The 13,210-nt window shown below is 42.1% G+C and overlaps 1 protein-coding gene across 12 annotated transcripts in view; it reads right to left on the reverse strand.

Annotated features, from left to right (window-relative positions):
* EXD3 (exonuclease 3'-5' domain containing 3) overlaps positions 1 to 13,210 on the reverse strand; it is a 290,795-nt gene that overhangs the window by 203,407 nt on the left and 74,178 nt on the right. For 2 of the 12 annotated variants that reach the window (XM_055720411.1, XM_055720410.1), the window contains exon 4: positions 11,826 to 11,984. The exons of the other annotated variants lie outside the window; for them this stretch is intronic. The gene's annotated coding sequence lies outside the window, so the exon portion shown is untranslated. The remainder of the gene's footprint in view (positions 1 to 11,825; positions 11,985 to 13,210) is intronic. 12 annotated transcript variants of the gene reach the window in all.

Below are 13,210 nucleotides of genomic sequence, written 5' to 3' on the forward strand. Positions count from 1 at the left end.
GTCTCTTACCAAAACCTACTTTGTCTCATTTTTTTTTCAAAAAGTGTCTGTAGTTCACACCAAGTGTGTGCTGATTTTGTAGGACAGAAGGCTGATAGCAAACAGAAATAATATCGCTGTGATGATGCAAAAAATGAATAGATATCTTTTCCAGTGACAAGTTTTGAATCCCTAAGAACAAGCTGATTTAATTAAAAAGATATACAATTTCTCCATAGAAACTCACAGATTTTTACACCTTCTAGGTTTTCTTGCTGTGCCTACTTTTAATGAGCACATGTGACATAAATAAACCTTCCAATTTCGTTTAAGTATTTTTGAGCTTGAGAAAATGATGCCATATGGAATTTCTCCTAGCAATGTGAAATGACATTTAAAAAGACAAAAAACTTTAGAATATCCGATGCAATAAGTATTGTAAAATTCTGGGTTGTAATTAAAAAAAAAAAAAGAGGAAGTAGATGATACAATAAAGAAGCAAAAGGTAAAGTGCTGTACTATTTTAAAAAAAGTAGGAGGACTTCAGAAAAAGCATGTATACATGAATATGTGTGTATTAGCTGGTGTGGCATGGCAGTACCGTTCTTCTTTTGCTTTGTAGGAGGCTTTTTCAGTAATTTGTTCTTACTTTGATTCATCCCAGGGTCTGAGGAGAGATACATAACATGCTACATAACCATGTGTAAAGATGTCATATATTCTAGAATTAACAGTCAACAATCAAAGCATGTATGATACAAATTAATCTTTTTTTTTTAAACAATTAGAAAAACACTATTGCAACGGTGTTTTGTCCTGCCACAACATCCCTGTCCCATGCTGAAGACTCGCCTTCAAGAGATGCTTAACCCTCTGCCAAGCCTGAGGACTCCAACAAACCTACAATTGAAAGGGGAAAACCTCTTTGAAAACAGTTAGAAATTCAGCTGACAAGAGACCACCCACCACCCCAGAGCATCCCTACCAAGCATCTTCCCCAGGACTGGGAACTTTGGGCAGCTTCTTGCTTATTTCTGTATTTTTTGGAGTAACTTCTGTTTGCATTGTAGGTGCATCCAGTTAAAACATAACCTTGCAGCAAGGCTAATGTGTCTTCCTTGGTTTCAGTGGAAGAGTAAAGGGTAATTAGTGCACCAGAAGCTGCAAAAAACAGAGGTGGGATGCGTATTTTTTAGCTGGTTAGAACTCGATAGATGCAATATCCTGAGAAGTGGGTTTGTCAGTATTGCTGCTCCATACCCCTTGTACCAAACCATTCTCTATTTCTTATTGAGAACACGTGTTCTTAATGACATTTAATGGCATTGCTGTAATTTCCCTGTATTTTTGCAAACAGTGCCAAGGATTGTATTTCCTACTTCTCCCTCAATGAAATGCAACCTCTGCTTGCTTTGCATCCACGCTGACACAGGAGTACAGCTGAGACAGCCACTGTTTTCTGCAAAGCCAAGGTCAGTTTTTCCCTGTTCTCCTTCAGTTCACTGTCTGAATATAAAAGTCACAAAGGGTTTTGCTTAATAGAGATGGCACTGTACCAAGTAAGTTATAACTGGGAGTGGAGAGAAGAGATAAATAAAAATGCAGTCTTCCCCATGGGGTCAAAAAGCAAACAACCTGGCAAGTAGCCAAGAAGGCGCCCAACTACTTAGGAACTATAGTAGGAAGACCAGTACCAAAGCAAGGGGTTTAGCAACCCTTTCGCTGCTTCTGTGTCTGCCCTGCATTCCCCCCACCCCGACACCTCCACACCCCAAAACACGTTGTCTCAGTGAGGACTGGGTCCACCCCACCCCTAAGCCATGGCTGCGGGGCTGCCTCACACTTGGCAAGTGTGAGTGAGTGTCTGTGGATGCTGCTGGAGCACGTGGGGCCCAATGCCTGCAGGACTTCTCCCCAAATTAGCGCCCAGCAAATGTGCTCTTAGGGACAGGGAAGTGAGCATGGACCTGTGCAGGCAGTGCACCCTGCGCATCAATTATCCAACAAGTTTCCACGTCATCTGCTGAACAGATCTGCAAGTTCACATCAACCAAGGCAGTCTGTGGGTCTTAGATATCTTGTCGTTATCAGTTAAATTGTCTACAGTTGTCTTAAGGGAGACTGATTTTTTCAGGGATATCATTCACATTCCAGTAACACCATGGCCAGGATGAACTTCTAATGCATCCTTCTCCACCCTTGCATGTTACTTTTAAATGTAAACTAGCATGTCTTGGGGATGGGGAGCATTTTCACTCACTAGTGTCCACTCCTGTTTCAGATGCACCTGCACCAAGGGGGTCAAAGGTTTTTTAATATTTTCTCATGGCAGAGTCTATGTCTTAGGAAAAGACAGATATTTCCAGGAATGATACCAATTCACTTCCAAGAACACTATGACTAAGGAGTAATTACTCAGTGATTCATCCCAATCTCCACTGACTGCAGTGATGAGGCTCCCACTCAGAGTAAGAGCACCCCAGAGCTACAGGCTCCCAGGGGAATGTCTCAGGTAGCAGTGTTTGCAGACAGGCAGAGGAATGCTGCCATTAAGAGCCTGATCAATTTAAATGTTAATTACATCCTACCACCGAATCCTCCATTGCAAAATTTACAAGAGGATCAGATGTCACAAAACTATTTCATTTCAGAAGCAATAAATTGCTCTGCTCTGGCACAACTTCCAGAGCTCCAAAACTCACTCACCATCCCAGCTACCAATTCCTTAACTGTGTCTCCCACAAAAGACAAATATGCTTTTAGAATGTGTAACTATGTGGGTTCAGCTGAATACAAACAACAAGGAAATGAAGCAACAAGACGGAGAGGGCCCTTTATAAGGTATGTCTGGCTCACTCCAGCCTTTGGCTCAGTTTCCAATTTTAGCTACAGCTTTCTAATCGACAGAGCTTTGAACTCCACCGCACAGAACGCTTCAGATCTCAGAAGGGAAGTAACCACATACAGCTACCACAGTCTTAAAAACTCCATACACCACACACCTCCTCTATAATTTTAACATTAAAGATTTAGCCTTTTGGGAGGTCTGTGAGTCTAGGTTTGCCAAAGGAAAAGCATTTATTACTTGTTCCTCCAGTTCTTTATTCACACATTCAGATCTACCTTCTGCATTAATGCAGCCAGGGGAAGTATCTGCATCAAACAGGAGGGAGAAAAGAGGTGGGGAAAAATATCCCCAAACCCAGAAAGTTCCTCACTTGTAATCACCTGATTATGAACATCAGCTCATTTTCTGTAGCCACAATCCTCATTTACCCATGAATGGTTCCTTATTTCTCCATTCATTGACCAGCTGTGACTGTTCTGATACATCTCTCCGAGCCCTGTGATGGCCTGATGTAACAGTCATTACTCCTGCTGGCCATGGCTGGGTTCCCCCTGCAGTCTCTCCACAGCAGATGAATTTACCCTATGGCTGAAATCATTACTGAAACAAAGGTGTTCACATCACCTAAAACTCTGCCATCAGGTGGTCCAGGCAATACTTGGAACTGCAGAACCAATTTATGTTTTGGCTCATAGGCCAGAGGTAAAAGTCAGGCCAACCCGAAACAACCCCCCCACTCCAGTTCTCTGCCTGTATAAAAACCAGGGGGAAAAGCTTCATTTCAATTCAAATGGGACAGTTATTTCAATCAGCAGGAAATATTTTGCTTCACTTTAGTGGGAAAGTCAGTATCTAGAAGCTTATCTTCTAGTGGTACTTCACCATCTTTCAGACAGATCTGATTTAACAGAAACGTCTAATTCAATTATGTACCTTGCATGTAGGATGGCAAGGTACTGGCCAGCAATTCCCGAACTGTAGCATCTGGTTTTGATCTACCATATTAATGTGACAACATGCAATACTGCATCGCAGGGTTAGCTCTAATAATTGTATTTTCTCCAATATTCTTGCAAAAGCTTATCACAAAGTATTTGGTTATGCCTTCAATGCTGATTTCATGCTTCTCGTTTGATTCTTCTACAGAAAACCTGGAATTCCTCAGATGCCATTAGCTGAGTCCACTCCTTCCTGGGATCACTATGTTAAGCCATACCTCGGTCTACACTGCCAACTACATCGTTACTGAAAAGTCAAATTTAGAGAATAAGCTGCACAGGCATAAAACCAAGAAAAAGGAACTGCCATGCTGGAGAGGAGAAAGGGAAATGAGGAATAGTGGGTAGAGTAAAAGTTTATTGAAAGCAATACAAGTTTTTCTAGACAAAAAATCCAGTCTTTCTCAATGGCAGTAAAAGTCATTCTTTAACTAAGGGCAAAAGAAATCCCTTCTATTCTGAGAAATTTGAGTTATGAAAACATAATAGGAAACCTCACAATTTCGCTAATACATGCTCTATTTCTCAGTGAGTCAGAAGTTCACATTCTTTCTAATGCAACCTCCCAACTGAAAACAATCCCCACACTTCAAGCAAAAGAATAATAAAGCACACATATGCTTCTTATAAAACAATCCTTACAAATAACCATGGCTTTTGTTTTCATAATGGCTAAAATTCATCATTTCCCCCCCAAAAAACACAGATCAAACAAAATGCACTCTCATTAAAAGGAAAGGCTTGCTTGTCTGAGCAGAACAGCCAATAACATTTTCCTCTTATTTTCTCAGTGCTTCTTGTCAATGAAGAGAAAGAAGAGTTGCTTACCAGACACTGCAGCGTAAGGCAGGCAGGCTCAGCACGCCTCCACCTCGGTACTTCAGACAAGGACCTTCCTCCCCCCACCACCACATCAGCCCCAAGGGCCACTCACATTCCTCTCCCACTCCGTGCACACAGACACCCAAGCAAGAACACCTAGGCACTGCACACAGTACGTGAGCAGAAGATGCCCTTTAGATCTGGTGCCAACGAAAGAAATAAAAATGAGGCCTACCCAAGAAGTTACCCAGCTCAGGAACATCCTCGCATAGTGCCTGAGATGACCCATTCTCAGGAGCAGAAACATCCCTGCCCCTTGCACAGCGGCAAAGGAGAGTGTCTCACACTGCCAGTCTGAACACACGTGTGGGTGACCACCTCAAACAACAAGAAGTCATTTTTGGATACGTTCAATACAACCTGTCTTGACAATTAGCATACCTATTTTTACACAAGTCTCAGTTCTACATGTAACACGAAGAAGCTGCTTTCTAAGCAGCTAATGCAATCCAAATTAATCCAAATAAAAGCCTAAGAATGTAACAATCACAAACCTTTTGCAAGCATTTGGCAATACTTTTAATGGCTTTCTCATCTGCTAGCTGGGCTATAATGTCAATATCAAGGGTGATCAAGCACCAAGATGACAGTACAGTCTCTGGCACAGGACATCTCAGAGTTGTGGACTGATGGGAGTCGGGGCACACACCGGAGGGGAGTACAGCAGTGCACTCCCTCATTCACTTCTGGTTTTTTTACACCCTCTCCCTACATCTTCACCACCAGACACAGCCAGAGAGGTGACTGAAGAGACTGAGCTTGGCAGATCCCCGTCTTGCCAAAACCACGGTTTGTATTCCTGTGTTCAACCTATTTAAGCAAAAACACCGTTTCATCATACTATATTCTTTTCCTCCAGAAATTCATTGAAGCTATTTTTATTTACTTTAGCCAACAGCTCCAAATATTTTTTTCAGTGATAAAGAGCAATGGGTTTCGTTCCCATAAAACGCTTCAGTGTTGAGAAGGGAAGGGTACGGGGCGAGTCACCACGCTCCCAGAAGCGCTAACACTCACTGCTGTGGAATGAGCCATTTCTCACATCCCACTGCTGGGTGGTGGGGCTGCCTTATCAAGCCTCCGCAAGCCCAGGAACGGAAGGGATCCGTCATAGCCGTGGCACAAGTTAATGCCCCTACACTAAGTTAACGGCACTTTCATGGAAATGGAAATTCAGGAGTTTAAAAACATATAAAACAGAACTCCAGAAAACTAACAATTTCTTCTTTCAAGCCTATCAGTCCTGCAAAGGTGAGGAAAACTAACATTGCCCAGAATAAAATGAGGAACTTCTTACATACGTCCTTATTTTCTAGCTACATAGTACTGTCAGGAATAGCAGCAGTAGCAGGTCTAGTGGATTGAACTGCAGTTTGGGAAAGAAGCATAGATGCAGGGTATTATCATAAAGCTTAAAAAGATATTTTTCCCCTCCAGAGACCTCTGGAAACCCCCAAGTTCTAAAGGTAAGAACCTTTAACTGTCTCTTCTAAGTAGTTCTTGATGAAAAATCCAAACTGTCAATGCTAAAAATCCATAGTATGTGTTTTGAAGCCATCCAACTTTCTTTTTAGAACACTAATTAATAGTTTGACTCTTGTTTAAATGCCATTCCCACTTTTTCTTCTGCCAGTTCCTCACTTCTGCATACTCCAGAAGTCCTGGCAGATGCTGAATGGGAGCCAGAACTTTTACAGAATCAAAAAGTACTGCAGCTTCATCCCTATAAATAAGATGAAAGGCACCAAGGGCATCCTGCTTCTCCTAGCTCCCAAGGATTTCTATTTCTGTTTTCTATGCATTTCCATAACAGGTACAACTGATTCAGGTATTTAGTATCAGACACATAATTTGTTTTCATCTGCGGCTGGATAACCCAATTCCCCAACGAAATCCATACATCAGACCTGAGAAACACAGTTTCAGGTTGAAGAAATTGAAGAATACTTCGGCTTTTCTGCCAGCATTTCAGAAGCATAGTAAAATAACACTTTCAGTAAAACAGAAATTCACTTTGTTGTTTTTTTACAAGCTGAGACCATTTAGGTCACTGAAGATAGGCAAGCAGGTTCAAGGAAACTGTTCTGCAAGTATCCAAATGAGAATTAAATTGTTTTTAAAAATAGAAGTTGAAATAGAAAGTTATACATGGTGAGAGCTCCTGACGTTAGCCAAGTATTTAGACTGCACTTAAGCACAGGTTAAATGCACAGCCACTCGGCCTCAGCTTGTTACTCCACCACTGAACACGTGGGCAGCCACTTTACACACCAGCTGCAGATACTCCTTTTTCTGGATGTCCGACTTCTGAAGCACTCCCTGGAAGGTGAGCTTGTGTTTCTGCATGACTCCGTCACCGACTCTCCTCAGCATCTCCAACGCCTTCTCCATCGTGCCATCACTGGGTCCACTTTCAGTACCCCAGTACAAAGGTTCAGACTTTCTGCTGAAGAAGCCCATGTGTTTTAACCTACCCCAACCAAGAGACAGCAATGTATTTCAGCCAAAGCATTAAACTTAAATAGCTCCTTGAAGGAACGGGTCCATGGATGAAATTCTCACCCAATAAAGCTGCCACAACAATTTCTATACACATCAACTAAGGAAGCATTTTGCTTGGCTTGGGTCCACATCCTAAATTTTAATCCAGTTTTTAATTCATGCCTCTTTTCTGCTTAAGTTAAGGAGAGTTTTACCTAAGTTAGGGTTCATGTGAGCTTACTATAAAGTTGTGCTATGAAATGCTTCAACAAAGCATTCAAAAAGACACTCCAGATCTTATATCACAAAGGAGTGATGATGCGAACATTTTTCTGTCATGTGTTGTGAGGAGTTTGGCTTATTTAGCAAAGCAAATAAAAGTGCAGCTGAGCTTTCTCTCATGGGAAGGCAGGGCTGCAGCTCACCTGGGATGGGGAAACTGTGCTGGCAACTCTTGTACCACACTGCTGGAAGACTCTGACAAGTTCTGCTTAAGAGAAGAAGATCATGCCAGAGCTACATGCAGGGAAAGCACAGGTGCACATCATAGAGATCTCCTTCTGACATTCTTTCCATGTAGTTTGAGACATTGCTTTATATAAAAACTCCTTCTGTACATTTTAATACACTCTACCAGTAGAAAACAAGAGGGGAAAACAAGATTGCAGCACCTCCAAGTTTTCTGGCACTTTCTCTTTCTGGAGTTGGGTTATCGTAACAGCACCAATTCTTTCCTTAGCACACATCGACTGGCAAAAGCTATGGCTGTCAGCTCAGTAAAAACTCCAATTCATGGTGGGTATTAGCAACAAGATCAGCATCTTGCAATTACAACTGAAACTAACATTTCCAGCAAGGAAAAAGCCCACAGCTTTTATTGTCCAATGCTTGACAAAGGCAGAATTGAAGGAGGGAGACAACTATTGGAACAAAGCTAAGAAATTGAAAAACACATTACATTTTGTGACTTACTGTTTTTATTACATATTTACTTTGAAATTCACAGTTTTCCAGTATCTGTGTGAGAGTTCCTCTTCATATGCTTTACCCAACACATGTTAAAACTTGTACAAATCTTTTCCACTAGCTAAAAACCAAAACAAACCAAAAAGGTTATGTCTGTAGCAGATATTAGTGTTATCTCCCCCAGTGCATGGGTATTTTTAGCCGTAACAGATCTACTGACAGGAAAGATACAGAAAACAAATGTATGCCTCTTCAGATTTTATCTCTGTCAATTTTTTGTAAACGTAGTTGTGTAGGAATTATGTACAAATGCTTCTTTTTTCTGTTTACTTCCACATCTTCAGTCTGAGCAGCAGGGAAGGATAAATGGAAGGCACGCTAACTAACCCACCAGCAGTATTTCATCTCTTGCTCTCAGCTGCTGAATGACGGTGCCCTGCATCACTCAGCACCATGTCCTGCAAGTCACCACACGCCTACCTGAAGCCTGCTGCTGGGAAATCCACTTTTCCCTCTTGCTGCTCTGTCCTCAGCCATTCCTCCGAGGCGCAGGTAACAGTGAGAAAGCAACCATCACCCCTTCCAGGCCAGCAGGTCCTGGTCATGGCTGGCTTCTTTTCTGTCCCTCAGGCAGAAGAGGGACAGAAGTTTTCAAGAGACAAAGTCTTGGACACTATTACCAAGCCTCGTGCATTCTACCTTTTCTCTTCCATCCTCCTCCTCTGCTAGTGGGATGGGCTACAAGTAACAGCCACGCAGAAAGGGCAGATATGGGCATCCATGGTTTGTGCTCTTGTTGAGCAGTATATCAAACCGATCTGATTGCTTTAAATGTTAATTTGAGAAAATACTGTAGCTTTCTTCTAATCGAAATTATGGCTTGTAAAGTAGCCTTTCAGCATCCCTTCAGGTTATTGTAGGATGTATTTAAAAGACTGAAGTAAACAAAGTGGAGAAGAACCATTTGCCCAGGCTGGATCAAGCTCTCCAAAGAGTACAATTGCTACTTTGCTCATGTTGAAGAAAATAATGATAAAATCCCTATGCTAAAAAAATTCCTTCTTGTTCCTATAGCTAATTACATCTCAGAGTGTTATGTTAAAACTCTGTCTCCAGTACCAATACCCAATATTGCCAGAGAAAGCAACTACCTTCAAATAATGTGTCCTTCACATATCTCTGCTCTTATTGCTGCATTTGAAAATCCCAGAGGTGCCAGGAATGTTCCCATTACTCCCAAATGTGCCCCAAATACCCAAACTGCTCTTTCCATGCAGAAAGCTCTCCAAGTCACCTTTAAGTGATTGTAAAATAGCCAAATGCTTTTCCAAAGCTGGCTGGCTCAAACCATTCCTCCCTAGGACACGTTACAAACATTTCATGCACGCTCAGGCGAAAACTTGCCCAGTACTTCACACTATGCTACCACTGACTAAAGAGCTTGTCTCGGATTTTTTCAGTGTTTCTAGTACTAGATACAAGGCCGACTAAAAGATATCATTGCTACTTCAGATAAAAGCAGTGATAGCTATTCACTTGCAAAATTTATAGGTGTACCCTCTTCTATAAAATAAAACAAAAAAAAAAAATCTTTGAGAGGTCCTACACATGACTTGCAAAGTCATAGCTCTTGGGAGGTTAAGTAGAAAAGAAAGGATACCTGTCAGCTCACCACCAACATGTTTGAAGAGATTTGTTGGTTTCTATGGCAATGGGGAGGGTAACGTGGCTGCCTGGTTACAATTATGACTGACGCACATCTCAAACAATCGTTCTCTTCCTGTTCGTATGACATAAGAAAAACAGGATGTTGAGAGGTGTTTATCTGAATGAACAAGATAAGCAAGCTCACTGACATTTCTAAAAGTATAAGATTTAACTAACAAGATGTTATAGATTTTCTGTGGAAAAAAAAAAATCCAACTGCTGCACTGCTGAATGTGATTAAATTATGCATGGAAAGATCCTTTCCCTCCGAACCCGCAGGAAACAGTTGAGGAGCTGTTATATGAGCCATGAATACCAATGGAAAGTCTTTTTAGTCTGAGATACTGAGTTACACCACTGAATCAAAATTGAGAAAAACAGCTTAGCATGCAATATCCTGCTGCTTCCCAAAACTGTATTCAGTTCAGAGACTGCTGAAGGGGTGGGCTACAGAGAATCGGGTGCTGCAATGGTCCTACTGCTAGACAGGGAAGCCAGGCTGGGTTATAAACAGTTTGTGGCAATGAGCACATTGCACAGGCGTTTCTCAGGCCTTCGCTCAACCTCAGTCACCATCATAAGCACTTTGCAGCATTTTAAATGTCCATCAGTGCCTGAGAGGGTACCTTATCACTCCTCATCACAACTTCATCAATGACAGAACTTGCAACATACCCAAATCATACAGCAGAGTATGGTGCTGCAGTCACTGCTGTCCACTAATTAGCAGGAGCTGGTACAGCCCGACAGCACAGTCTAGTTTAAAGCTAAAAACCAGCTCATGTCCAAAAAGCACAACACATTGTCCCAGGAGCAGTTCTGGAGCAGGGGAAAGGTACCAGTCTTCACACCCATATGCACGGGCAACACACCCACTCAGACATCCAGCTACAGGGCAAAATAATGATAATGAGACCAGGATCCAACTGAACACACCACAGATAACCCAGTGTCACATCTGCTTTAAGACATCAGTCCTCTTCATTTAGGAAAAGAGAAGAACTCCCCACATGCAGGAATAAAGGATGAGGTATACTTAAGAGACAGGTATATTAGAAAAACCTAGAAGTAGTACAGCTTGAAAAGTTAATTGCCAGCGGCTGCCTTGCTGTGGTAGCAGGAAGAATGAGATGTTCAATAAGGAAGCTGGAACGGATAAGTAAGAGGATGGAAGTGTTTTAGGAGGCATTTGAAGTATATAAACCACTCAGAGTAGAATGGTTGACGTGCAATCAAACTGTGAAGGAGAAGGATAGCATGCTTCAGCCTGACTTCCTGAGGGGTCATTCCTGTTTAGGAACTACCAAGGATTGGACTTGAAGTCTCCTCAATCTTCAGCCTCACAGGAAAATTAATACTGCTAAATGCTTTGGCTTGGGGTGTCGAAGAATTAGCTGTTAACTCTGCAGCAGGGAAGCCAAACAATCTTTCACATACTCATTTGTTCGTCATTTTGTTCATTTTAAATGCACATATAATTTAAAATATAATATCCATTAAGGCCTTTTTCATGTCATCCTATCCCATGGAAGAACAAGACCACAGGCCATAGTGCTCCGATCATTCAAAAGTACAATAGTGTCATTGTACAGTGCTAGACACAGGGCCTGACACTAAAGACCTGATATTAACAATACTTTGTTTTACAGTACATGGGCCACCACAGACCTATCTGAGCACATGGTTAGAATAACAATGATGTAATAAAGAATGTAAAAAGTCTTAAAATAGAAAATGAGTACAATCAGATATTGAAGTGAAGGATAATAAATATGTGGACTCAGTAACAGTTTAAACAAGTGAGCAGTGGGGAGTAGGAGGAGGTAGACTGAGACAGCTTTGCAAGGAGAGCACCATGCAGTTGCTAGGGATTAAAAGATCAAAGTGCCTGTGCACTGTCACAACAGCTCCATCCTGAAAAGGAATCACACAGTGCAGGAGATGTGACTGAATGTAGTACTTACCTTCAACAATTCTTCATGCTATTAGAGCATCTCCCATCCAGGAGTTGCAACAGACTTCATGAACCATTATAGTCAGCAGCTGGTTCCGAAGTAAAGAAGCTGGCTTTGGACCTCTGGGAGCACCCGAGCAAACACAGTAGGAAGTCTGCACTGGCTTCCCTGGCAATGCAAAAACCATCACCAATTTTGACACAAAGCTACCTAAGCAACCTAACACTCCCTGCATGAGTTTGTGAGCTGTGGTTCCCTAAAATCCCTTCCAAGTGGTTGCCCTCCTGCACCGCCACTTTTTTTTTTTTTCAAAGACATTTGAAATAAAGATCTTTGAAATCTCCCTATCAGACTTGCATGCAGCCAAGCACACTGATCTCCCAAATGCAATCCTTTCACAGTCCTTGCTGTCACCTTTTCAACATTTTCTTACAAGTCAACAATGCTACCAAGATATACGTCAAAGAAGCTGTGCTGAATGAACCACTATCATCAAGACCTGCCAACAGCATGTATCACTTCAAAGACAACAGCCCTCCACATTTGTATTTTTACTCTTCTACACTGAGCAGGTGTTGGTTTCCTTAAAAAGCTGCACCTCAGGCTACACATTACAGTTAATAAGGCAGGAAGATGCACTTCTTCCACACACGGGCACTGGGAAGTGAAGCAGTCTACCCAAAGTCTCCCAGCAGAACCCCCAAGAAAGCAAGAACAGATGCCTGATTCTGATCTCCCTCATTTTTGCATCAGTATGGATCCATCTGTTTTAACAAATACTTCTTACTTATTCTAGCCTGGTATCAGCAGCTCTGGAAATCCAGTTCACAGTCCCCAGCTGAAGGCACAGACCCTGCTGGGTGTCAGGGGCCACGGGGACTCTCAATGTTGCCCATGAGACATGTCTGGAGCTACTACACATATGTGCAGTCTCCTCATGCCCACCAGGATTCCAGCTGCACCAGTCACATCTCCTCAGGAATACTGAAAAAATATCACATTACAGCCAGGAATTTAATAATCAATCAGTTTTCTAAGAACAGGCCTGACTTCCAATGACCTTTAGGAAAAAATGGATGAGTTTTGCTGCCTGTGTTATCCATCTCGGAAGACACAGGGTAGAACAGATCTGTATAAGAAAGGGGATTTCTGCTTAATTTTATGTAAATTTTGTTTTCCCATTTGGTGCACATATTTAAGTCAGTATCAAAGGAACAAAATGGAAACCCAATCATTGTCTCCAGCTTGGCTGGCTTACAGATCAACTCCCAGCCTTTAATTCTAGGAAGTGAGTGACCACGAAGTCTCATGGCAGCCAAAGGCCCCCCTCTTTCAATGTGACTCGCTGTTTGTCTTGGAAGTAGCCAGGTGAACGCTGTCCATTCAGCCTGCAA

This window comes from Falco cherrug, chromosome 9, assembly GCF_023634085.1.
Source record: "Falco cherrug isolate bFalChe1 chromosome 9, bFalChe1.pri, whole genome shotgun sequence".
NCBI lineage: Eukaryota > Metazoa > Chordata > Aves > Falconiformes > Falconidae > Falco > Falco cherrug.